The sequence below is a fragment of the Argopecten irradians genome, chromosome 8, assembly GCF_041381155.1.
Source record: "Argopecten irradians isolate NY chromosome 8, Ai_NY, whole genome shotgun sequence".
NCBI classification, from domain to species: domain Eukaryota; kingdom Metazoa; phylum Mollusca; class Bivalvia; order Pectinida; family Pectinidae; genus Argopecten; species Argopecten irradians.
The window spans coordinates 3,172,950-3,200,702 of record NC_091141.1 but is presented as its reverse complement, the minus strand read 5'-3'; the positions used below and the strand labels follow the sequence as shown (position 1 = coordinate 3,200,702).

General features: G+C 37.3%; 2 protein-coding genes and 1 long non-coding RNA gene across 5 annotated transcripts in view; 2 read left to right on the top strand and 1 right to left on the bottom strand.

The window, feature by feature from the left end:
* The window catches only part of LOC138329105 (uncharacterized), a 32,923-nt gene extending 7,611 nt beyond the window's left edge, over window positions 1-25,312 (top strand). Inside the window, exon 3 of the long non-coding RNA XR_011209405.1 lies at window positions 23,276-25,312. This is a non-coding gene — a long non-coding RNA (uncharacterized lncRNA). The remainder of the gene's footprint in view (window positions 1-23,275) is intronic.
* The window catches only part of LOC138329101 (collagen alpha-1(III) chain-like), an 86,735-nt gene that overhangs the window by 55,566 nt on the left and 3,416 nt on the right, over window positions 1-27,753 (bottom strand). For 2 of the 3 annotated variants that reach the window (XM_069275849.1, XM_069275845.1), the window contains exon 2: window positions 8,265-8,333. The gene's annotated coding sequence lies outside the window, so the exon portion shown is untranslated. Of the gene's footprint in view, window positions 1-5,274; window positions 5,305-8,264; window positions 8,334-27,753 lie in introns of those variants that run through there. The other variant, XM_069275847.1, reaches the window with a different exon arrangement.
* The window catches only part of LOC138329102 (sorting nexin-14-like), a 28,220-nt gene continuing 27,868 nt past the window's right edge, over window positions 27,402-27,753 (top strand). The window contains exon 1 of the mRNA XM_069275852.1: window positions 27,402-27,538. The gene's annotated coding sequence lies outside the window, so the exon portion shown is untranslated. The remainder of the gene's footprint in view (window positions 27,539-27,753) is intronic.

Sequence of the window (27,753 nt, the reverse complement as noted above, 5' to 3'; positions counted from 1 at the left end):
AATATAATGGTAGGGGTGGGGGTGTTGGGAATCTCTGTTATTTTTTTTATATTTCTTTTGTTGTAGATAAGGATACATCTACAAAAAGACGCCAAGATAATCTACTCACAAAAATAACCTGTTACACAGTTTATGGCATTTTACATCTGATTTTGTTTAGTTAAAGAATGATCATAGACATTGACATACAGAAAGGTATGCCCTGCCCCACCATTATACCGAGTTATCAACCTGTCTACGAACCCTGGCATTTCACTCCCAGGGAGCAAAAGATACAGACAAAAAAGGATTTTCACTTTCAACAATAACTACAGCACATTGGAACCCCTTCAACAGAAAGCATTGGCAAACACTTCCCCAATGTGATAAGGCTCTCCACTAAATCATTAAGTACACTACTCCAGCCAGCCAGTTGACTTCAGGGGCTCCCCACGGGGACTCAGTATTGTTACACATAACTCCAGCGCTCAATATTTCAGATTAATTTCTTTCTTTTCCCCTTGTTAAACATAAACAATAATACATACAATCATAATCAGTTAAAATCTTCCTTAGCTGCATGCTTATAATAGCGATCTTTTGTTTGAGCATTCATTCATTAATTTGTAAGGAGGTTTTGGCTATGTTCTGTGTAAAGCTTATAAATTACCATTGTTTACAAACCTTTGTAAGAAAGCTTGACCACTGGTCTGCTATGACCAGTTGTTGACCTGACACTGACCTGTTACCTCCATTGTACCAGACTCAGTATACAACACCAGTCTAAATATATCATAGAGGCTAGAGCAGTGCTTGTTTGTTTATGTTGTGTAACTCAAAATATCAGCATCTTCTGCTGATGGGGAAGTCAGTGGGTAGCAAAGTCAGTCTGCCATTACCAGGGAACATGTACAATGTGGGGAAAGGTGACAATGGGGCTTCTATCTACTGGGGAAAGTGAGACGTACAATGTGGGGAGAGGTGGCAATGGGGCTTCTATGTACTGGGGGAAGTGAGATGTACAATGTGGGGAGAGGTGGCAATGGGGCTTCTATCTACTGGGAAAGTGAGATGTACAATGTGGGGAGAGGTGGCAATGGGGCTTCTATGTACTGGGGAAAGTGAGACGTACAATGCAGGGAGAGGTTGCAATGCATGGGGCTTCTATGTACTGGGGAAAGTGAGACGTACAATGTGGGGAGAGGTGGCAATGGGGCTTCTATGTACTGGGGAAAGTGAGACGTACAATGTGGGGAGAGGTGGCAATGCATGGGGCTTCTATGTACTGGGGGAAGTGAGATGTACAATGTGGGGAGAGGTGGCAATATGGGGCTTCTATGTACTGGGAAAGTGAGATGTACAATGTGGGGAGAGGTGGCAATGGGGCTTCTATGTACTGGGGAAAGTGAGACGTACAATGCAGGGAGAGGTTGCAATGCATGGGGCTTCTATGTACTGGGGGAAGTGAGATGTACAATGTGGGGAGAGGTGGCAATGGGGCTTCTATGAACTGGGGGGAAGTGTGATGTACAATGTGGGGAAAGGTGGCAATGGGGCTTCTGTGTACTGGGGGAAAGTGAGATGAACAATGTGGGGAGAGGTGGCAATGGGGCTTCTATCTACTGGGGAAAGTGAGATGTACAATGTGGGGAAAGGTGACAATGGGGCTTCTATGTACTGGGGAAAGTGAGATGTACAATGTGGGGAGAGGTGGCAATGGGGCTTCTATGTACTGGGAAAGTGAGATGTACAATGTGGGGAGAGGTGGCAATGGGGCTTCTATGTACTGGGGAAAGTGAAATGTACAATGTGGGGAGAGGTGGCAATGGGGCTTCTATGTACTGGGGAAAGTGAGATGTACAATGTGGGGAGAGGTGGCAATGGGGCTTATATGTACTGGGGAAAGTGAGATGTACAATGTGGGGAGAGGTGGCAATGGGGCTTCTATGTACTGGGGGAAGTGAGATGTACAATGTGGGGAGAGGTGGCAATGGGGCTTCTATGTACTGGGAAAGTGAGATGTACAATGTGGGGAGAGGTGGCAATGGGGCTTCTATGTACTGGGGAAAGTGAGACGTACAATGTGGGGAGAGGTGGCAATGGGGCTTCTATGTACTGGGAAAGTGAGATGTACAATGTGGGGAGAGGTGGCAATGGGGCTTCTATGTACTGGGGGAAGTGAGATGTACAATGTGGGGAGAGGTGGCAATGGGGCTTCTATGTACTGGGAAAGTGAGATGTACAATGTGGGGAGAGGTGGCAATGGGGCTTCTATGTACTGGGGAAAGTGAGACGTACAATGTGGGGAGAGGTGGCAATGCATGGGGCTTCTATGTACTGGGGGAAGTGAGATGTACAATGTGGGGAGAGGTGGCAATGCATGGGGCTTCTATGTACTGGGGAAAGTGAGATGTACAATGTGGGGAGAGGTGGCAATGGGGCTTTTATATACTGGGGAAAGTGAGATGTACAATGTGGGGAAAGGTGACAATGGGGCTTCTATGTACTGGGGAAAGTGAGATGTACAATGTGGGGAGAAGTGGCAATGCATGGGGCTTCTATGTACTGGGGAAAGTGAGATGTACAATGTGGGAAGGGGTGACAATGGGGCTTCTATGTACTAGGGAAAGTGAGATGAACAATGTGGGGAGAGGTGGCAATGCATGGGGCTACTATGCACTAGGGAAAGTGAGATGAACAATGTGGGGAGAGGTGGCAATGGGGCTTTTATATACTGGGGAAAGTGAGACGTACAATGTGGGGAGAGGTGGCAATGGGGCTTCTATCTACTGGGGAAAGTGAGATGAACAATGTGGGGAAGAGGTGACAATGGGGCTTCTATGTACTGGGGAAAGTGAGATGAACAATGTGGGGAGAGGTGGCAATGGGGCTTCTATGAACTGGGGGGAAGTGTGATGTACAATGTGGGGAAAGGTGGCAATGGGGCTTCTGTGTACTGGGGGAAAGTGAGATGAACAATGTGGGGAGAGGTGGCAATGGGGCTTCTGTGTAGTAGTGGGGGGAAGTGTGATGTACAATGTGGGGAGAGGTGGCAATGGGGCTTCTATGTACTGGGGGAGGTGAGATGAACAATGTGGGGAGAGGTGGCAACGGGGCTTCTATGTACTGGGAAAGTGAGATGTACAATGTGGGGAGAGGTGGCAATGGGGCTTCTATGTACTGGGGGAAGTGAGATGTACAATGTGGGGAGAGGTGGCAATGGGGCTTCTATGTACTGGGAAAGTGAGATGTACAATGTGGGGAGAGGTGGCAATGGGGCTTCTATGTACTGGGGAAAGTGAGACGTACAATGTGGGGAGAGGTTGCAATGCATGGGGCTTCTATGTAATGGGGGAAGTGAGATGTACAATGTGGGGAGAAGTGGCAATGCATGGGGCTTCTATGTACTGGGGAAAGTGAGATGTACAATGTGGGGAGAGGTGGCAATGTGGCTTTTATATACTGGGGAAAGTGAGACGTACAATGTGGGGAAAGGTGACAATGGGGCTTCTATGTACTGGGGAAAGTGAGATGTACAATGTGGGGAGAAGTGGCAATGCATGGGGCTTCTATGTACTGGGGAAAGTGAGATGTACAATGTGGGAAGGGGTGACAATGGGGCTTCTATGTACTAGGGAAAGTGAGATGAACAATGTGGGGAGAGGTGGCAATGCATGGGGCTACTATGCACTAGGGAAAGTGAGATGAACAATGTGGGGAGAGGTGGCAATGGGGCTTTTATATACTGGGGAAAGTGAGACGTACAATGTGGGGAGAGGTGGCAATGGGGCTTCTATCTACTGGGGAAAGTGAGATGAACAATGTGGGAAGAGGTGACAATGGGGCTTCTATGTACTGGGGAAAGTGAGATGAACAATGTGGGGAGAGGTGGCAATGGGGCTTCTATGAACTGGGGGGAAGTGTGATGTACAATGTGGGGAAAGGTGGCAATGGGGCTTCTGTGTACTGGGGGAAAGTGAGATGAACAATGTGGGGAGAGGTGGCAATGGGGCTTCTGTGTAGTGGGGGGAAGTGTGATGTACAATGTGGGGAGAGGTGGCAATGGGGCTTCTATGTACTGGGGGAGGTGAGATGAACAATGTGGGGAGAGGTGGCAACGGGGCTTCTATGTACTGGGGGAAGTGAGATGTACAATGTGGGAAGATGTGGCAATAATATGTTCTGAGGTGAGATGTACAGTGTGGGGAGAGGTAGCAATGGGTTTTCTCTAATGAGGTAAAACAAACATAAGATACAGTGGCAATGAGGTATACAAGAGTCATCTTGAAAACATTCCTGATGTTTTCATAAGTTTCCTACTATAAGTAACTCTATTATACAACTATTCATGTCTAGTAAAGGGACAATGTCTCTGCTCTTTATTTCATGATAAAACTTTGGATGTGTTTAGTAGTGTAGTCTTACAGCTGTCATATCAGGTAACGACCCGCTAACACCTGTACAGGTATATGATAATTCTGATCAGTGTGATGTACAGAGTTTTACAGAATAACTTTTCATATTATCCAAATCCCCTAGAACTGCCAATGAGTCACTCAGCCCTAACATTCATATCCTCTGACTATAAAGGACAAATTGTCTAAGCAATGGTACAGAGGAAGCTTCATCTGACCTTAACATTTCTTAAATTAGATACTTAAGTCTATTTTCTACTTCTTTAAATTTCTTCAATGAAATGTGAAAGTTTATTTTCTTCTTATTTAATTTTCATTTTATAACTAACATACAGCAGCCAGACCATTTTTTACATAAAATGATTATGACAACTTTGTCAAAAGATGAAGTGTTGAAGAATTTTGCTTCACATTTCTTTATGTTACCTTGAATGGATAGATATAAGTATAGAATTTTGGTCCTTTTCTTTTTTCTTAGTATATCTAATACAACTGTATATCTATCACAGAACTAAAGGGAACAAACAATTCAAACATTTGATCGTGAAACATCACTATTAACCATGGTCCAAATTTCAAACAAATTGCGAGATATGAAATAATGACATTGAGCAATCAGAAAGGATAATGGTATGGGATATATATCAGATACAATATATGGTAAATAGTGTACAATTAAATTCCCAGACGGAGATAAATATTTCATGAGAAGACAGAATTGTCTTCAAGCCAATATAACAAGCCTTCAGCATGGTCATGAGACAAATCTTGCATCAAATACAAGACACTGAAAGCACTGTCGAACATTGGCCTTATCTTTATGGAAAATAATGTCTTTGTATTGAACTAATAGAAGGTTGTTATATTGATGTGTACTTACAATGTATCTGGTCTATATAGATCTGGTCTATATAGATCTGGTCTATATAGATCTGGTCTATATACATCTGGTCTATATAGATCTGGTCTATATAGATCTGGTCTATCCTCTAAGACATAAGGTTGTTATATTGATGTGTACTTACAATGTATCTGGTCTATATAGATCTGGTCTATATAGATCTGGTCTATATAGATCTGGTCTATATAGATCTGGTCTATATACATCTGGTCTATATACATCTGGTCTATATAGATCTGGTCTATATAGATCTGGTCTATATACATCTGGTCTATATAGATCTGGTCTATCCTCTAAGACATAAGGTTGTTATATTGATGTGTACTTACAATGTATCTGGTCTATATAGATCTGGTCTATATAGATCTGGTCTATATATATCTGGTCTATATAGATCTGGTCTATATAGATCTGGTCTATATAGATCTGGTCTATATAGATCTGGTCTATATAGATCTGGTCTATCCTCTAAGACATAAGGTTGTTATATTGATGTGTACTTACAATGTATCTGGTCTATATAGATCTGGTCTATATAGATCTGGTCTATATAGATCTGGTCTATATAGATCTGGTCTATCCTCTAAGACATAAGGTTGTTATATTGATGTGTACTTACAATGTATCTGGTCTATATACATCTGGTCTATATAGATCTGGTCTATATAGATCTGGTCTATATAGATCTGGTCTATATAGATCTGGTCTATATAGATCTGGTCTATCCTCTAAGACATAAGGTTGTTATATTGATGTGTACTTACAATGTATCTGGTCTATATAGATCTGGTCTATATAGATCTGGTCTATATAGATCTGGTCTATATAGATCTGGTCTATCCTCTAAGACATAAGGTTGTTATATTGATGTGTACTTACAATGTATCTGGTCTATATAGATCTGGTCTATCCTCTAAGACATAAGGTTGTTATATTGATGTGTACTTACAATGTATCTGGTCTATATAGATCTGGTCTATATAGATCTGGTCTATATAGATCTGGTCTATCCCCTAAGACATAAGGTTGTTATATTGATGTGTACTTACAATGTATCTGGTCTATATAGATCTGGTCTATATAGATCTGGTCTATATAGATCTGGTCTATCCTCTAAGACATAAGGTTGTTATATTGATGTGTACTTACAATGTATCTGGTCTATATAGATCTGGTCTATATAGATCATCTGGTCTATATAGATCTGGTCTATCCCCTAAGACATAAGGTTGTTATATTGATGTGTACTTACAATGTATCTGGTCTATATAGATCTGGTCTATATAGATCTGGTCTATATAGATCTGGTCTATCCTCTAAGACATAAGGTTGTTATATTGATGTGTACTTACAATGTATCTGGTCTATATAGATCTGGTCTATATAGATCTGGTCTATATAGATCTGGTCTATATAGATCTGGTCTATATAGATCTGGTCTATATAGATCTGGTCTATATAGATCTGGTCTATCCTCTAAGACATAAGGTTGTTATATTGATGTGTACTTACAATGTATCTGGTCTATATAGATCTGGTCTATATAGATCTGGTCTATATAGATCTGGTCTATATAGATCTGGTCTATCCTCTAAGACATAAAGGTTGTTATATTGATGTGTACTTACAATGTATCTGGTCTATATAGATCTGGTCTATATAGATCTGGTCTATCCTCTAAGACATAAGGTTGTTATATTGATGTGTACTTACAATGTATCTGGTCTATATACATCTGGTCTATATACATCTGGTCTATCCTCTAAGACATAAGGTTGTTATATTGATGTGTACTTACAATGTATCTGGTCTATATAGATCTGGTCTATATAGATCTGGTCTATCCCCTAAGACATAAGGTTGTTATATTGATGTGTACTTACAATGTATCTGGTCTATATAGATCTGGTCTATATAGATCTGGTCTATATAGATCTGGTCTATCCCCTAAGACATAAGGTTGTTATATTGATGTGTACTTACAATGTATCTGGTCTATATAGATCTGGTCTATATAGATCTGGTCTATATAGATCTGGTCTATCCCCTATGACATAAGGTTGTTATATTGATGTGTACTTACAATGTATCTGGTCTATATAGATCTGGTCTATATAGATCTGGTCTATATAGATCTGGTCTATATAGATCTGGTCTATATAGATCTGGTCTATCCTCTAAGACATAAAGGTTGTTATATTGATGTGTACTTACAATGTATCTGGTCTATATAGATCTGGTCTATATAGATCTGGTCTATATAGATCTGGTCTATCCCCTAAGACATAAGGTTGTTATATTGATGTGTACTTACAATGTATCTGGTCTATATAGATCTGGTCTATATAGATCTGGTCTATATAGATCTGGTCTATATAGATCTGGTCTATCCTCTAAGACATAAGGTTGTTATATTGATGTGTACTTACAATGTATCTGGTCTATATAGATCTGGTCTATATAGATCTGGTCTATATAGATCTGGTCTATATAGATCTGGTCTATCCTCTAAGACATAAGGTTGTTATATTGATGTGTACTTACAATGTATCTGGTCTATATAGATCTGGTCTATATAGATCTGGTCTATATAGATCTGGTCTATATAGATCTGGTCTATATAGATCTGGTCTATATACATCTGGTCTATATAGATCTGGTCTATATAGATCTGGTCTATATAGATCTGGTCTATATAGATCTGGTCTATATAGATCTGGTCTATCCCCTAAGACATAAGGTTGTTATATTGATGTGTACTTACAATGTATCTGGTCTATATAGATCTGGTCTATATAGATCTGGTCTATATAGATCTGGTCTATATACATCTGGTCTATATAGATCTGGTCTATATAGATCTGGTCTATATAGATCTGGTCTATATAGATCTGGTCTATATAGATCTGGTCTATATAGATCTGGTCTATCCCCTAAGACATAAGGTTGTTATATTGATGTGTACTTACAATGTATCTGGTCTATATAGATCTGGTCTATCCCCTAAGACATAAGGTCACCAGGCACCAGCTGTTCATCTGTAAAGAACAACCAAACAGAAATTTTAAACAATATCAAATTTCAGTTATGCTTAAAATATTTCATAAATCTACTTATCACATAATCTGTCTGATGTCCAGTGATTTCGACCTTGTAATATCTTTGCATGTGTCACAATTGCAATATAACCTGAAGTAATTTTCATTGGCTATATCGAGCAGAAAATTCATTGTGACATCATGGCAGAAACAAAGTGTTGTCAGGAAAAATTATGTAAGTCAGGATTTTGAGGACAGTGGGATAAAATGGCTGCGTCCACTGGATTTTTACAGTATAATTTGACATTGAAAGTTCTTTGATATGTATGCTGTTGTAATTAAGTGACAAAAGTATTTCAGCGTTCATTTCACACAAGATTAAGTGTTCCCATCAATTTTACCAAAAGGTATGTTCTTTCTGATTTAGCCACACATATATAGTTATAACCCCATCAATTTCACCTGATGCAGATTCCGAACAAATTAGCCATAAGGACATTCTCAACAATTTAGACATATATTGATATGTTCCAATGAATTTGGCCTAATTAAGTGACAAAAGAGGTCACACCACTTTTGACAAAAGGGCATTCCCCCAATTAGGTCACATTACAAAAGAGCATTTTCCCCAACTTTGTCATATTTCAAAAGAACATTCCCTCAATTTAGTCACACTTCAAAAAAGCATTTCCCAAATTTAGTCACATTTCAAAAGGGCACTGTCCCTAACTTAGTCACATTTCTATTTCAAAATGACATTCCACCGAATTTAGTCAAATTTCGAAAAGGGCTTTCTCCTCAACTTAGTCACATTTCAAAAGAATATTTCCCTCAATTTAGTCACATTTCAAAAAGGGCATTTCCTCCAATTTTGTCATATTTTAAAAGGGCATTCCCCCCAATTTAGACTTAATTCAAAAGGGAATTTCATCCAAGTTAGTCACATTTCTGATTTTCAAAAGGACTTTCTTCCCCAATGTTCTCAACAATGAACAGTAAATACCTTGTACAAGATCTAGAGATCACTTTAAACACTATTGGAAGGAGTAACAGCTGTGTGAAGTGTGTATTGTTTTTCTTCCAAAATACATTTAACAAAACAATCTTGTTAAATGTGCACATTTGTTTCTTTAACCTGCTCCCTATATTACAATTTGAAGAAAACATTATAATAAATCCTTAACACCTTCATCCCCAAGGATACCCCTGTCACCAATAACACTGCTCACAAAACTCAAACTAAAACTGTTTATTGACAACCTGCAAAAGATGTTTTCTCCAACACATCTCTACCAATGATTATTTTAAAAAGTAATACAAATTCCTTATAGGCGTATATTTTTTGGGGTATTTGTTCGAGCTGACGAATGGCTGCAGCGGATTGCCTGAAGTATATATACCGCCAGGCATGTCCCCATAGTAACATGAATTTAGCATGGCCTTGCTGCAGCATCTTATCACCCAATATACATGAAATATGTTCCAAATTAAATCACAATTTCAGTGGTAATCAATGCTCTGCTAGTTTTATTGTTGTTCTCTCATGTCTCCTTCCGACCTTTACCAAGTGCTCCCCGTCCCCTTGATAAGGAACAAAAACCACATATCTGTCGTAATTCAATTTTCATTTCCAACATCATCAAGAAGTGTGGAGAACCTTTTTCTATACTTTAATCCTGAAGGTTTACTATCTACTGGAGGCAAGTATATATATGGTTGAAATTAGCTTAGACACTTTCACCAATAAATTCTTCAATGTATCATCTGGCATTCAAATCTTGAAATCAGCTCCTTAGCTGTACAGCTATTATCTGTACATAATTTACAGGTAGCAGATTTTGTTGCTGCTCCCCTGTGATCAGTACATATATATACATAGTCTGTATAAATGTCATCAGTACGAAAATTACTAACACTTCTCCTTATGTACTAAAATAGAATCTCCTTTTCTGGTAAACATATTAACAATCTTTACGTAAGATACTACATGGAGCAGTAATTCTAGTGCATCTAAATAGAAGGCTACATTTTAAAGACAAAAATACCCTGTAATATCAGAGTTGAACAACCTTAAATTGTGATTACAGATGATGAGAGCTGACACCTCTTGGTTCAAGGTCAATGACCAGTCCATTATAGTATGTAGCTGGTCTGTGGTCTGAAGCTCATTGAAACTCATTTTCCTTGACAATCAAATCCTAAGCTGCGTAGCAGGCAAAGACTTCAATTAACTAATTAGACATAAAAAATAAGATTAAGTCTGATTTTGCCAATTCATGATCACTTAATATGATAGGTAAGAATTCCCTGTACGTCACTATGACAGTGATTAGGTTGATTGCCATGGTATTACTATGTTTTACTGTTGTCAACTCATTCATCCTTGACATGCTATGAGCATGTGGTTTTTCTCCTGGTACTCCGGTTTTCCTCCACCATCAAACCTGGCAGGTCCTTATATTACATGACCCTGGCTGTTAAGGGGACATGTAACTTAACAAACCAGACCAAGCTATATTGAACAGTTTCAGCCTTAGTTTCAGAATAGTTCAAATGTGTCTTCAGCAGTTAATATCACAGGTAAAATATACCAAATATCTTATAAAGGCAGTTTTATTAGCTTTCGAAATTTGAAGGTCTAGCTTTTTTTTTTAATGCAGAACTACAGAACTGTTTAATTTCAATAGAGTTATTAAGTAGCTTTCACACTTTTCGTAGCGTTGTATTGTTAATTGTAACCTTTCTGTTTAACCAAGGACTTTTGACCCTTCCAAACAAATCTATGACAAAAAGTTCCAAATTACTTCCCTTCCTTTTTAAGGGATTTTATTAGATTAAAAAGGATGTGATGACAGATCAGTGAAGCCGATCCTCGGTCACAAAGACAGGATCCAGGCCTCATATATTACATTGTGAATGTTATAAATAAAAAAACTTCATTATTGATTCAACACAAATAAGCTGGGTATGTGCCAGAGGATCTAGATATCTTTCTTGTTAGTACACAAAGTCTGTAGACTTCCTCATTGACATTTCTTATACTGTTACATGTAAACTAAATATATAAGACTTTAGGATAGAAACTATTACAATAACCTATAGTATCCTGCAGTTCCCTTCACAATCAGTTCAGCAGTGTTAAACCATGATCTTTCAATGATTTTTCTCCATGATTTGACATGTTACAACACTATTATCAAGGTAGAAATGAAGCCATGTGATCATATTGTTACCTTCAGAAATAAATATCAAGTGCTTTCTTGGATTTTCGAAAACAAAAAACAAAAAAAACCTGCAGTTTATGTGACCTTATCCCTGAAACACATACTTGTCGAAGATGAAATTGTCTGTTGTTGTTTGATGGAGTTTGGACATAATTCCACTAAAACCACATTTGGCTGAATACCTCTGAATATAGAAATCACCAAAAATATATGTCCATATATAAATATACTACCTCCCCCTTTCTTCTATTCCCAAAGGATATATACCACCCCTCCTCCCGAGGTATATACCACCCCTCCTCCCGAGGTATATACCACCCCTCCTCCCGAGGTATATACCACCCCTCCTCCCTAGGTATATACCACCCCTCCTCCCGAGGTATATACCACCCCTCCTCCCGAGGTATATACCACCCCTCCTCCAGAGGTATATACCACCCCTCCTCCAGAGGTATATACCACCCCTCCTCCCGAGGTATATACCACCCCTCCTCCAGAGGTATATACCACCACTCCTCCCGAGGTATATACCACCCCTCCTCCCGAGGTATATACCACCCCTCCTCCTGAGGTATATACCACCCCCACCACCAAGGTGTACACAAGGAGAAATACATTCTATGCCGATGTTATATGAAGGATTAATTAAATATGTTGTTGATATGCAAGACAATTTCCATGTTGATGACATGTCGTTATGATCTCAAACTTTTCATATGCAGTTATAAAACGATGTTAGAAAATGAAACCTTATAACACCTTTTCTGTCACACATAAAAATGTCTGATTATGTAATATTGTATATCAAAGCAATGCACACCTGATACTACAAATGATTGATTGGTATCTGACAAATCTGAATTTAATTTGGAATGCATGTAGTGATATGTGATCGCAATATGTAAACTGTAGAAAATCTCCAGATCAATGCAGATCTTGTCTACCACACGTGTTAGCAGTACAATTAAATCGCAGTACTTCCTGACACTTTTTAAACATTGATGAGAGGGATGTATTCATAATATAGAATATGTCACCAGTCTCTTTTCTCTTTGTTGTTCTTTTTAAAATTCTACTTTCACTTTTAATTGTTTCTTATTGTAGAATTTGTAATCAAAGAATATCATTACAATAATAAATTATATAACAATTAGTTTATTATCCAGAACTGTAACAATAAGACTTGAATACCTTCTATTACAGACAGGAAACAGCATACAGTTATATATAGCTGTCAGTCAGTCAACAGTAGACTAGGGTAGATAACTCTATAGTTTCCTTCGGACTTCGTTTAACAACTGTAATACTTCAGTGATTGATGAAGGTCGTTTAACATCCAGCTTACTCCAGTCTCTGTTACCCTATGATAACTACACATACATATGAATGTAGAGTTTTTATACCCCATTTTGTTAGACTTTGCATTTTATCAGGGACAACATCAGCAGTTCTACACCCTGGCTGCTAGCTTGTAGACCCAGTGCTAGGTGAGGTAGTTTTCTGGTCTCCCTAATATAAAAGATTTTATCTGTGGGTGAATAAGAGCTGTTATGTGATCCTTCTAAAGTCACAGTTACCCAGCGCATTCAGACATGTAGGCAACCTAGGTGGCTCCATTAGCGCTATCACCAAGGAGGTGGCTACAATAGCTAATACCACAGAGGTGGCTACAATAAGTAATACCAGCAAGGTGGCTCCCATAGCTATCACCAAGGAGGTGGCTCCAATAGCTATCTCTAAAGAGGTGGCTACCACAGCAATCACCAAGGAGGTTGCTCCCATAGCTATCACCTAGGAAGCGTATCCCATAGCTATAACCAAGGATGCGTCTCCCATAGCTATCACCAAGGAGGTGGCTCCCATTGCTATCATCAAGGATGCATCTCCTATAGCTATCACCAAGGATGCGTCTCCCATAGCTATCACCAAGGAGGTGGCTTTAAAAGCAACTAACCAAGGAGGTGGCTACCATAGCTATCACCAAGGAAGTGGCTCCAATAGCTATCACCAAGGAGGTGGCTCTAATAGCTATCACCAAGGGGTGGCTCCAATAGCTACCACCAAGGAGGTGGCTCCAATAGCTACCACCATGGAGGTGGTTCCAATAGCTATCACCAAGGAGGTGGCTCTAATAGCTATCACCAAGGGGTGGCTCCAATAGCTACCACCAAGGAGGTGGCTCCAATAGCTATCACCAAGGAGGTGGCTCTAATAGCTACCACCAAGGAGGTGGTTCCAATAGCTATTACCAAGGAGGTGGCTCCAATAGGTATCACCAAGGGGTGGCTCCAATAGCTACCACCAAGGAGGTGGCTCCGATAGCAATCACCAAGGAGGTGGCTCTAATAGCTATCACCAAGGAGGTGGCTACCATAGCTATCACCAAGGAAGCGTCTCCCATAGCTATCACCAAGGAGGTGGCTCCCATAGCTATCACCAAGGAGGTGGCTCCCATAGCTATCACCAAGGAGGTGGCTCCCATAGCTAACACCAAGGAAGCGACTCCCATAGCTAACACCAAGGAAGCGACTCCCATAGCTATCACCAAGGAAGCAACTCCCATAGCTATCACCAAGGAAGCGGCTCCAATAGCTATCACCAAGGAAGCGTCTCCCATAGCTATCACCAAGGAGGTGGCTCCAATAGCTATCACCAAGGAGGTGGCTCCCATAGCTATCACCAAGGAGGTGGCTCCCATAGCTAACACCAAGGAAGCGACTTCCATAGCTATCACCAAGGAAGCATCTCCCATAGCTATCACCAAGGAGGTGGCTCTAATAGCTATCACCAAGGAGGTGGCTACCATAGCTATCACCAAGGAGGTGGCTCCCATAGCTATCACCAAGGAGGTGGCTCCCATAGCTATCACCAAGGAAGCGGCTCCCATAGCTATCAGCAAGGAAGCGGCTCCCATCGCTATCACCAAGGAGGTGGCTCTAATAGCTATCACCAAGGAGGTGGCTCTAATAGCAAATCACCAAGGAAGCGTCTCCCATAGCTATCACCAAGGAAGCGTCTCCCATAGCTATCACCAAGGAGGTGGCTCCCATAGCTATGACCAAGGAAGTGGCTCCCATAGCTAACACCAAGGAAGCGTCTCCCATAGCTATCACCAAGGAGGTGGCTCCCATAGCTATGACCAAGAAAGTGGCTCCCATAGCTAACACCAAGGAAGCGTCTCCCATAGCTATCACCAAGGAGGTGGCTCCCATAGCTATGACCAAGGAAGTGGCTCCCATAGCTAACACCAAGGAAGCATCTCCCATAGCTATCACCAAGGAGGTGGCTCCCATAGCTATGACCAAGGAGGTGGCTCCCATAGCTAACATCAAGGAAGCGTCTCCCATAGCTATCACCAAGGAGGTGGCTCCCATAGCTATGACCAAGGAGGTGGCTCCCATAGCTAACACCAAGGAAGCGTCTCCCATAGCTATCACCAAGGAGGTGGCTCCCATAGCTGTGACCAAGGAAGTGGCTCCCATAGCTAACACCAAGGAAGCGTCTCCCATAGCTATCACCAAGTAGGTGGCTCCCATAGCTAACATCAAGGAAGCAACTCGCATATCTTTTTTGCTATGATATGACTGCCATGTTGAACAATGAAGTGTCTACTCCATATGGGGGATGTACACCACATTGAACCTGGCACATCCTTATATGACATTGGCTGTCAATAGGACGTTTGAACTAATAATAAACTATGATTTACCCAAGGGAACTTACTATATATATTAATATATCCATGGAACTGAACCAACTGTGTCTTTTGAATGCATTTCTTAAAATGTATAAGCATATTTTGAAAGAAAAATTTTCTACCTCTGTACACTCAGAGTTTATACTTCCAATGACTGGGGAATTAATCAGTGACAGATACAGGCTAATATATCAACATAGATTTTTGTGTATCCAACACCCTGTGTAACTTTGTGGTTATAGTGACATAAGGGCAGAAATCAAAACATTTAATGATGTATACATTAACAAACTTCATAAGGTTCATGATCAGATTGATCTGTTGACAAATCCTGAACGACAAAAATATCAAACACTTCATGACTTGACAAAACATTATTATTACAATCATTAGTAGATTTCCAACAAGTGACAACATAGATATTCTCCTCTGCTGATGACAACAAACAACATCTATGATCAGGTATAAGTAAACAAATAGATATGGAGACATATATATGATCATTTAACAGTATCCTAGTCAACATAGAGGACAATCTCAACAGGTTAAGATACAGGTAAATAACACTTGTAGGCTAAAACAGGTAAATAAAACTTGTAGGCTAAAACAGGTAAATTACAAGATACCTGTACTCTAAAACAGATAAATTACCTGTACCTTAAAACAGGTAAATTACCTGTACTTTAAAACAGATAAAATACCTGTATGCTAAACAATAACTATGAAAGGTTCTTAATTTGTAAACATGACCATAGATGAAGGTCAGGGGTTTGAACATTTATTTGTCAAAAGAAAGTGATAACAACTGGTCAACAACAGGTAAATATTGTGTACCCTATAGATAACTACAGACAGGTAGCTTGGGAGGGGTCTCTCTAGTTCTGACTGTGGCCAGGTGTGGTCACTGTGGTCACTCTTCAGAAGGAACAACAGGTAAATAACATGTAAACAATAGAGTGGAGAGGTGTGACCACTCCTCCATCTGTAGCAACTAACAACATCATACAGGTAAAATGGTCTTGAATACCCTAGATCCAAATCAATGTACCCTGACCCTATGGGTTCCAGTAAACAGGGTATTACACAGGACCAAGACACAAGTGTTCTACTTGATAGCTAGGTGTGTATACTATAGGTCTGATCACTCCTCGGTCAATCAAGGAACTGACAACAGGTATACCCACACAGGTGTGTTACAAACATAGACTTAGAAGTATCCAACATCAGCATCATCATCAACATGTTACTTATACAGTGAGGTCAACACCAAGAGAATTTAGAGTATGAATATATATATACTGGAGGTACAGACTGGATCACTTGTCTACAGAGAGTAACGACAGGTGTTAATTAATTACAGGTAAAAATTATTTGACCCAAAATATGCTGCATCCAAATTAATTGACCACCAAAAATTATCAAAAGAACAAACAACCGTCCATATAACAGTTAGCTCCATGTACTTTCCATGTTTATATTTGTCAATTATAAACATGAATTCTAGTATTTTCCCCACTAAAAAGGCTTATAAGTGTTAAAAAAAACCCACAAATATGCATGTTATTCTAATCCACACTTACACTTTTATGGAATGTATTGGGTAGGATTAAAAACAAGTACTAACGCTGACTAATAGTAATTAATTGGGTATATTAACCTCGTTAACAAGTCCACAAATACTGCTGGTTATATACAGCTGCCAATGAGGAAAACAGTGTTACATGTGTACTTGAAGTGTGGGGACCTAGAGTGATTGACAGTTGATCGGTATACCAATATTTTGACTGTATAGCTGTATGTTGTAACACGACCGAGTGTATTTATACCTGTACAATAAGTGTGTATATACCTCACACAAAACATTGTACACTGTCTACCTCCACACACTTCACCAAGTATTGTCATCTTAACAAACACTACACCACATTTCATGTAACTTATCTTTTTTAGTTTAAAATTCAACTTGTCAATTTGATAAAAATGTGAATTATAACAATTTTTTAAGACATCTGATATCAAAGAAAATTCTCATTATGTAATTTGATTACTTGTGTATTGTTTACAAAATTATACATATTTCAATTAAAGCTAACCAGCCTTTTAAAAATTGTGTTGTATATTACAGGTATATTGTGTATAAAGGTAGGCTGGTCTGTTTTGGTAGGTGTATATCTGTATTAATCAAATTGCTGTGCCTCTAGCCTCCATTTGCTAGATTTTGATCTCTTAATACAAGGTAGTAGTGAGGCTATGGGTCTGTATCTAGGTCATTAGTGAAATAGCCAAGCAGGTCTTGTGTGATTATCTTTAAATGTCAGCTGATAACATTTCAATCTTGTTGATACATCAATCTAGTCAAACAACTACAGTAGAATGACAGTGGTTTTCTCTAGGAAGTCAAACAACTACAGTAGAATGACAGTGGTTTTCTCTAGGAAGTCAAACAACTACAGTAGAATGACAGTGGTTTTCTCTAGGAAGTCAAACAACTACAGTAGAATGACAGTGGTTTTCTCGTGCTATATATATATATATAGGTAGCCAAACAATTGCAACTACAGTAGAATGACTGTGGTTTTCTCTAGGTAATAAAACTACAGTAGAACGATAGCATTTTTCTCTAGGTAGTCAAACAACTAGAGTAGAATGACAGTGGTTTTCTCTACGTACTGGTAGTCAAACAACTACAGTAGTCTCTAGGTAATACAACTACAGTAGAACGATAGCAGTTTTCTCTACGTACCGGTAGTTAAACAACTACAGTAGAATGACAGTGGTTTTCTCTAGGTAATAAAACTACAGTAGAACGATAGCGGTTTTCTCTAGGTAGTCGAACAACTAGAGTAGAATGACAGTGGTTTTCTCTACCTACCATAGTCAAACAACTACAGTAGAATGACAGTGGTTTTCTCTAGGTAATAAAACTACAGTAGAACGATAGCGGTTTTCTCTAGGTAGTCGAACAACTAGAGTAGAATGATAGTGGTTTTCTCTACGTACCGGTAGTCAAACAACTACAGTAGAATGACAGTGGTTTTCTCTACGTACCGGTAGTCAAACAACTACAGTAGAATATGACAGTGGTTTTCTCTACGTACCGGTAGTCAAACAACTACAGTAGAATATGACAGTGGTTTTCTCTACGTACCGGTAGTCAAACAACTACAGTAGAATATGACAGTGGTTTTCTCTACGTACTGGAAGTCAAACAACTACAGTAAAATGACAGTGGTTTATTTAATTTGTAATGTAGGAAAGTGTCAAAGATTGAATGAAATAGAATATACCATCAGTAGATCAAATTCCAGGATTTTGAATTTCAATCATAAAAACATTGGGGTTGTCTTAAACAACCAAGTGTACAGTGTCACAAGGTCTTTATGGAATTTTTTATACGTACAGGGTTTATTTTTAAATTATATATATAATTCTGATTATATATATAATTCTGATATGACAAAACTTTTCTTCAGTTAGACATTTATGTATGAACCACAATCACCTATCTGACTGTTATATTGCTACTTTAACATGTAGGCTACTTCCATAACCCCTTGTCATAGTCTTTATCTGCAGGTAACCCCATAGCATATTAAAGTACCAAGAATCTCCAAAACACCACTGCCAAATAAAAAGGCAGGATGGATGCTTTTTTAAGTCTTTGAAGTAGGAGTTATAAATACCCAGAGTATTAAAGCTGTTACCAACAACACACTGTTTGGGTATATGCCGTATAGCATTTGTAAAGTCCATGTGTTTCTTTATGAAAATCCCGAGTTTCTTCATCACGTCATTACCCAGACAGAAGCTCTATTCATGGTACAGATTGGTGATGAGCCAGATTAATCGAATACAGTTCTGGCAAGAAATATAAACAATATATTTTAAAATTTTCAGTTCCTATAATGCCAGAATTTTATAATAGATCTAGAACACTACTGTTGGACTGAAGAATGTCTAAGAATTTAAAGTATGCAGCCCATATCTTGGATTTGAATTTCAAGACAGTGGATGGGCACACAACATACTGTACACCAAGATATGAAGAACTTAAAATTTTCCCTCATGATAGAGAAAGCATTTATGAATTTTTTTTTAGCTAATTAAAGATGAAAATAAAGAAACATATTATGTCAATGGAAACATATGAAGTAGTTATTTTAAACTCAGAAACTATAAGATTGTATTTATGGCCAAAACATCTAAGTTTTATAATTGGTATAATTACGAAATGCAGAATGAAATAAATTATATTTTAAATAAAATGTAGTATCATGTATGTTTAGACCATATCAAATGTACGGGTACTTTCGTAAACATTAGTGTATATCTATATGTATAAGTTAATAATTCTTAAGTAAATTTTAAACCTGAATTCAGCACGTGGTTCAATGTTAAGCGCTCGATCTACTACATGGCCTTATACATTATGGGGATGGTTTATACTGGTACGCTTAGTTAGACAGTGTTACACCCTTGATCAAACAACTTTAACCAGGTACAGTTATTATATATAGCCTGAACAGCCAAGCATGTGTAGTCAAAATTGACAACATTAATGCTGGAATGCAGGACAATGCAAGTTATTGTTGGGGGATATGTGCTTTAAATAAATCTCCCGCGTCGCCTCGTCTGAAAAATCTCAAATTGAGGCCTGAATTTGAGTCAAGCCAGGTAAATTGTGCATGATTTAATATATTGCCAGCAAGGTATGAAATAGGGGAACAGCTAATTGATCGTACAGGTAGCACAGGTAATAAACACACAGGTAGGCTTTTGAAGTAACTTAGTCATGAAAGGCTATTGTATGCAGCCCGTTTCAGCAGTCCTCCTGCTATAGTGATCAGGAGTCTGTACAATCACAGCTCCCCTGTCACTTTGTTCATCCACGACTTAGATGACAGCGTCTATAATGTACCTACAACATTTCAAATCACCTTAAATAGGACCAGGTATCAAAATATATAAAACATGGCCTAGCCATTCCTCTACAACAAAGACGTGTCGGGAAATAGGGCGGACGGTAACACAGGATTAATTCACTTCATTGAAGGGTTTTAATCAAGCTACAATCACCTCAAAGGTAGAAAAATTAAAAATAACATATTATAAATTTTGAAAAACTTTGTCCTGTATTCATTAAATTGGGGAATTAATTCTCTCTGTAGATATCTTTTAAATATGAGACTATTGGTGAATGTTGAGAGTATGATTTCGTTTAATAATAATTAACATCAGTTTGAGATCAAAGATTTATATTTCACAGCTATTATACAGATTTCAAAAAGTAATAACAGATATTAAAAGTTAAAAAAAAAACAAACAAAAAAACAGATAATTCAAACTGACTTGATAATCCATCGCATTAACAGCTTATTTAATTTGATAAAGCTAATTTGTATATAATAACTGTACACAGCAGATTAAACCAAAACCTTTCATTTAACATTATAAATGGATATAAAATTCTCTAAATGCATGATCACAATGTCAACAGAATTTCAACAACACTTAGAATTCCATGACAGGCATATAATTCTGCAAAAAAACCATGAAGGGGTAATAAATTTTGTATAAGTAAGATTTATGGACAAAGCGGGTTTTGATGTGAACAGACAATAGTAATAATACAATGCATTATAAGATGGAATATTATCATGAAAATAACTATTTTTAATATGAAGTATCATTGAAATCCTTGAAAGTGTTGTTTAAGTGTGTATGATGGATGTGCAATGGAGTTGGCCCCGAGTTACGTCATTAAAATCAAGCATATATAAATAATGTAATTTTAGGTGTTGGGCGAGGACAATGCTGAGTGCCTATCTGTACATCATTTTAATGTATTAAGTCGCTGTCTTTTTATCAAAAACCTACCATGTCAAACAAGGTTGGAAGGTAAAATAAATCTATAGCTTATCATTTTAGGTCATCATGACCTTCAAATCTAATATCATACAGCAAATTGTATTCACCCCAGTCAGAGTTGACAAAGCTTATACAAATCTACAGATAAGAAATAATAAAATCAGAGTTTCTTAAGAATAACTTTTAGTCATCATGAATAAATTTTCCAAAATATAATCATTGATATAAAAATGCACACACAAGTATAATTGAATATTTTGTTCAGAAGAATTTGCGTTTATGACTCATCATGTAATAATTTAAGTGTTCTGGTATTTGATAACTTAACATCCATGGGATTCTGTACATGCTTCAATTTAAAGAAAAAACATGGAATTTCTCACCTGCATACCATATTGTATAAAATATAGCAAGCTAGCTGTGATGGGGGTTGTTTAAAATTAATTCTTCAAATCCTGTGTAATATAAGCTGAATTTCACTTTTAATAAAACCACAATCAATGATTCACAATTAGATATAATTATATCATAATCATTTTAGTAAACAGTACATGTCAATTAAGATTCTGGAAACACTAAAGCTTATCGGGTCAGGGAATCAGCACACGTATGTATTCATTCAAATTCAGAATAACTTCTCAACTCCGTCCCTTGTCTAATCTAAATCCATGCTTGTTACAGCGTAATGTTATGCCTTTTAAATTCCTTCTAATTGTAATTAAAACCTGTATATATCTGGAAACCTGACTTTACCTGCCAAATATGGTGGTATGGCAATATCCGGTTTAGACAAGTTACGGTGTATTATAATCAGGAGACAATGAAAAATAAATATCAACATTAATTTTTCTTTGTTTTCATACCAAATCTGGCTTTCTGATTGGCCAATATTTTTTTGCATACCACTATGAAAAAAAATCCGAGAATGGCGCGAAACCCCGACGTTATCGTGACGTCACAATAGAGACATTGACGTTGCGTATTGATTCGGAAAAAAGAATCCCTTGAAAAACCATTATAATGTTACATTTAAACATACTTCATTTTATCAAACAGAGTATAAAATTAATTTTAAGTATTGATGTCACTATTTTTTAATTTTATCGGGTTATGAAAAAAAAATTGTGTGCAAACTTTTGTGAGAATCCACTACGCGGATTCACACAGTTTGCAAACAATTAACAGATCCATCTACAGAATATATAGCCTTTAAAACGTACAGTAGTCCTACAGAGATTTCTGATTGTCACCAAAATTCCAAACTGCATGTCGTTTGAATATGAAAGAAAATTCTTTTGTGCAAACCATCATTATGATAAATCGAACTACAAAGTGTCTGAGTATCAGCCGAGGATGAAAGGGTATTCTGCTTATTTTCCAGGTGGAAACAGTAAACGAGCTATGATATAATACGATAACATCACAACTATTGATGCAGGTGAAAGTCGGAGTAATACTATCAGACCAACATCTCAATCTCTGTTACGTTTCGTCGCGAGACTAAATTTATCCATGAGCTATAGTGATGTAAACACCAACGTTGTCAGCTGTTTGTCTTTGTATGGTTTTGTTTTTAAACTTAGAAAATTTCAATTTTTATTCTAGATTGTTGAAATTGGTTTTTTTTTTTCTCAAATTGTTTTTCAAGCAAATTTTTCAAGAAATCCCTTTAAATGCTGTTGAACAACACAAATATCTTCCTAAAGAGAACATTTATGTATGAGAAGGTTTACTTAGGAACATACTTTTATAAACAGGTGGAAGCAAGTGCATGACAATATATCTGGAGCCATATATTGTTCAACTTTCAATAAAACAGTATCCAGTTAAAAAGAATTCTTTTTCCAAGAAATTAATATTGCATAGCTGGTTATTAAGAGTGGTTCAAAATCTTAATAAAAAATGAGAAAAATAAATTCAGCATGTTTTTGCAATCGGGATTTTGGCGGTTCTAAATTTTTGCAATCTGATTCTCACAGTATACCATTTGATCGTTTCTCAATATTTTGTGGATCAAATTTACACAATAATACATATCTCGCGAAAATCATCTGCTATGGTATTATCAGTTACGCTGTAGTTAAGGTGCCAGAATTTCTTCCACTAGCGTAATCTCTCCATATTTTCTGTAGGTCTTTGGTTTTTTTCTTCAGGTACTCCAGTTTCTACACACCACCAAAACCTGCCAGCCATTTAACTTTATCCTGACGACTAACGGGACACATATAAAATGAATACAGAGGATTCCGCTTATTTGAATAAGTCATTTTCCAGAAGAAATATGCAAATAACCGGAGTATTCGAATAGGCAGAGATGACATTTTGCACCTTAGTTTAACCTCACACATATGTATGTGAACAGGTAAACAGATATTGTTTCGTTTACTTGATAATTACGTAAATTATTTACACTTAAAACGAACAACAAGTAATTATTTTCGAAGTTGTAAATCAATTTTAATTGTTTAATAACAAAAAATATTCCAATATTAGATTCTTGTTTACGTTAGATCGACAATTGAATATTTGAGAAACAGCTGAACGATCGATATCAAATGAGATAACTAAACAGGATTGAATTTGTGTCTACAATTCTGAACCTAAATAATAAACAAATTTATGTACATTTGCCTGGCAAAATTAACTTACGATCGTGATTAAACTTCAAAGTGCTGATCAACTAGTAGTGTTGTTTTTACACGTGTTAGAATTCAAAAATGGCGGCAGGTGATGAAGCCATGCGTTCACTAGACCTAAATGTGTTTTGAGAATTCTCCCTGTATTGTTGATCTATACGGCAAATAGCTTGATAACATTTCAGAAATTAATGCATATTCAAGTAGCAATGAAACAACGTAGCAAGTATCTTTTGTATCCTACATACTGTACGAAACTTGCGGTAGTCATTGCACGCCGACTTTGCATGCTTTTAAGTCTCGTTCAACGAGACACTTGATTCGCACATGTCTGTCGTAGTCAACAAGACTCTGGTTGAATGAGACTACTCATGAATGGCGATTGTTGTAAGGAAGGATGGTTTCTCCAACCGATCGCGAACTAAGGTACGTTAATAAATAAACATATTTGAAAGTGCAAATGCTTTAATTAGATGTTTGAGTCAGTGATTATACTAAAGTTATGATCAACCGCTGCTGATGTAAATCGTAACAGCGTCGAATACATTTGCAGATTCATGCATAAAATAACAAGCCATATGATAACATTAATCTGTCACCATGATGATTTCTAGTAAAAGCGAAGTATCTTGAAACATATATCGGCGAATTTCGCTAAAGACGTATTGCAAAATTGAAAAATATTCGATTTTATTTTTAGAATTTCCTAAATTTTTTATTCAAATAACCGGAGGTCATGTAAAAGTCTATGCAAATACACAGAGTTGAAAAACAAAGATAAAGAAAGAAAAAAATCGGGACCGCAGAATTTTATGCAAATAACCGAAATATTCAAATAACTGTTATTCGATTATGTGGAGTCCTCTGTATATAACTTCAATCAGCAATCATGCGAACATTTTTTCCCCTGAAAAGTTTTCTTCGCCATAAAAATGTTAATACTTCTACAACTGACGTTTTGTTCCTGCCAAATTTCCCCGATCAGGAAACTGTAATGATTACAGCACCAGTACAATGATGAACCTGGAATCCATTAACTTGTGGGTCATATCTTCTCCTGTCTAACCAATAAACTCCAAATCTAAGATATACTGTCATTATGTTATCGTTGGATCTACTCTACAGTTGGAACACAAGAACTCACAAGATATATATACTATACCTACACTATCTTATTATGTCTATTTTAAGTACCAGAGAACCAAAAACTTGGACCTGATTCCAAAAATAATCTGATACCTAAGTTTTCAACATGGGGAGTATAAATCAAGTGGCTGAGTGTTGCAGGCAGGTTATTACACAAACAAATAAGCTACCTAATGATGATATCACACACTAGTAGTGATGCAGTACCCAACACATGCCCACTGCATATGTAACACACACAAACCCAGCACAACGTACAGAGCTGGATCAGATCGCCAGACCTTGGTCTGGGGGTGACAGAGTTTGGTCAGGGTAACATTACAACATGTCAGGGTCAGATCAAAAGACCCCTCCATGACCTTGTCGGCAAAACTACCCTGCACAGTAGAGATCAGTCAGATCACCAGACATCCCCTGGGTAGTAGAGGCCAGTCAGATTGTCAGGCCTACCCTGGGTAGTAGCCTGGGTAGTATAGGTCAGTCAGAATACCAGACTTGCTCTGGGTAGTAAAGGTCAGTCAGATCGCTAGACCTACCCTGGGTAGTAGAGATCAGTCAAATCACAAGACCTCCTCTGGGTAGTAAATGTCAGACAGATCTTCAGTCTACCTACCCTGGGTAGTAGAGGTCAGTCAGCTTGTCACACCTACCTTGGGTAGAAGTGGTCAACCAGATCACCAAATCCACCCTTGGTAGCTATAGGGAGTGGTCAGTCAGATCACCAGATTTACCCTGGGTAGTAGAGGTCTACCCTGGGTAGTAGAGGTCAATAAAATCAATTATCATAACAATGTATAATGCCTACTGGATGGATTCACCCTGCAATGTTCTAGAAAATGTCTAATAGTATTCCTTAAATTTATATATATGTCACAACGAAAATGATTTTTGATAGTAAAATGCTTAAAGATGCTCCACCGCTGACAAATGGTATTTTTTCACTATAAAAAACAGGAGCAGACGATTTAGTATTTTTCTCCAGTTACAAAAGTTACTTACTTTACACCATTCCCACCATTGAAAAGTTTGAGCTTATAATTTTACTTCAAGTTAAAAATATGAAAAATAATTAATTGCATCCCGAAAAAATTCCGTGACACTATATCCTATATGGAATGAAGTACTGATTGCGCATGCACCAAAGGCGAAATGAATTATTTTAAATTATTTTTTGTGTTAATTAGGCATATATATACACGATTAAACACCAATTATTGTTCAAATGATTAACATGATTTATGCTCTGTCGGCGGTGGAGCATCTTTAAGAATTAAATACATATCTAACTAGAATAACTAAGAAGGTGATGCCATAAAATACAGGTGGTAGCAATGAGCACCTTTGTATGTATAGTCTCACTAAGATTGTCTGTTAGACAGATCAAATAGACCTTAGGATGTTTTAGATAAAGACAATACCAGAAATCAACAGACCACCCTGACTGCACCAAGAAAATACAAACCCTTCTGAGTAGAGTTTCATCAATTTTCTTAACTTAAGAAAATTTCTTAACACAAGAAAATTTCTTAACTTAAAATAGTCCATTAGAAACCATTAAACACATTAAGTTTCTTCACTCGAGATTTTTTCTATGAACAATTTTAAGGTAAATGAACATTAATGCAGGACTTACCTTTTCTTCTTTTCAGAAACTATCAAGAAATAACAACAGGCATATAGTAGAAGGAGCCAATTGACAGTGTCTTGTGGATATACTACAAAGCCAATGTCTTTTGTAACTACTTAACAATAACAGTGGCTGAAAGATCATGAAACACTTACTTTCTTTTAAAAAGTCTAAAAACAGTCTTAAATATAGATTTAGCCAAAACAGTCTTAAATTCAATTTAGCCAAAACAGTCTTAAATTTAGATTTAGCCAAAACAAGTCTTAAATTTAGATTTAGTAAAATCAGTCTTAAATTTAGATTTAGCCAAAACAAGTCTTAAATTTAGATTTAGTAAAATCAGTCTTAAAAATTTAGATTTAGCAAAAACAGTCTTAAAGTTAGATTTAGCCAATAACAGATGACGTTATAAAAGTTTGTCATAATTTTTGATAGGCTAAGCTAAGTCTAAGATTGTTTCATGCTCCTTAAGTCTGAGTGAATGAATGTCTACTTTGGTACATATTCATCGTTGGTTTTAACCTATAAATATTTTATGCAAGCAATCTTTCATAATCAATTACTCCATGAAATTTTATATTCAATATTGTACCTTTGTTTGTTGGAGTTTCACGGCCCATCGACAACCAAGGTCATTTAGGGTCAAAAAATAATGTACAGATTAATCACTATCTCCCAAAATATATGGAAACAAATTCCAAAGGAAAAACCTCATTGAATATATGTTGGCTACGAACATCTATGGTTATTGGATGTCAAATATCAAAAATGTTCCAAGAACTTTAAAAATGTGACCAAAAATTAAGTTTTGTCCGCAGATTAATCTATAGATCATCTAGAAGAAGATGTTATCAATTTGATGCTTAAACTAGTCTAAGTCTAAGATTGAATCTCTTTTTATAGATGACTCAATGGATTTCATCCCCTAACTCGGTCTTTTAGTTTTACGTCTCTTTCAAGGCCACAACAATTATGAAATGATTTGGAGACTTGGAACACCTACGAAGGTAAGGACAGCTCAGGGTTTTGTATAACAAATCTACTGCTCCCAACCTAATCTAGTTACTGCTCTTCCTTCTAAATCTCAATTTTATCAGAAAATCTCAAGGACACCTGTTTTTTTGTGTGTATTTTTGTCTGAGGAGACAAAGCAGCATCAGTATCATGTTTTCTGTAAACAATCAATACAACACAACACATGTTATGATGTATTTCAGTAGGG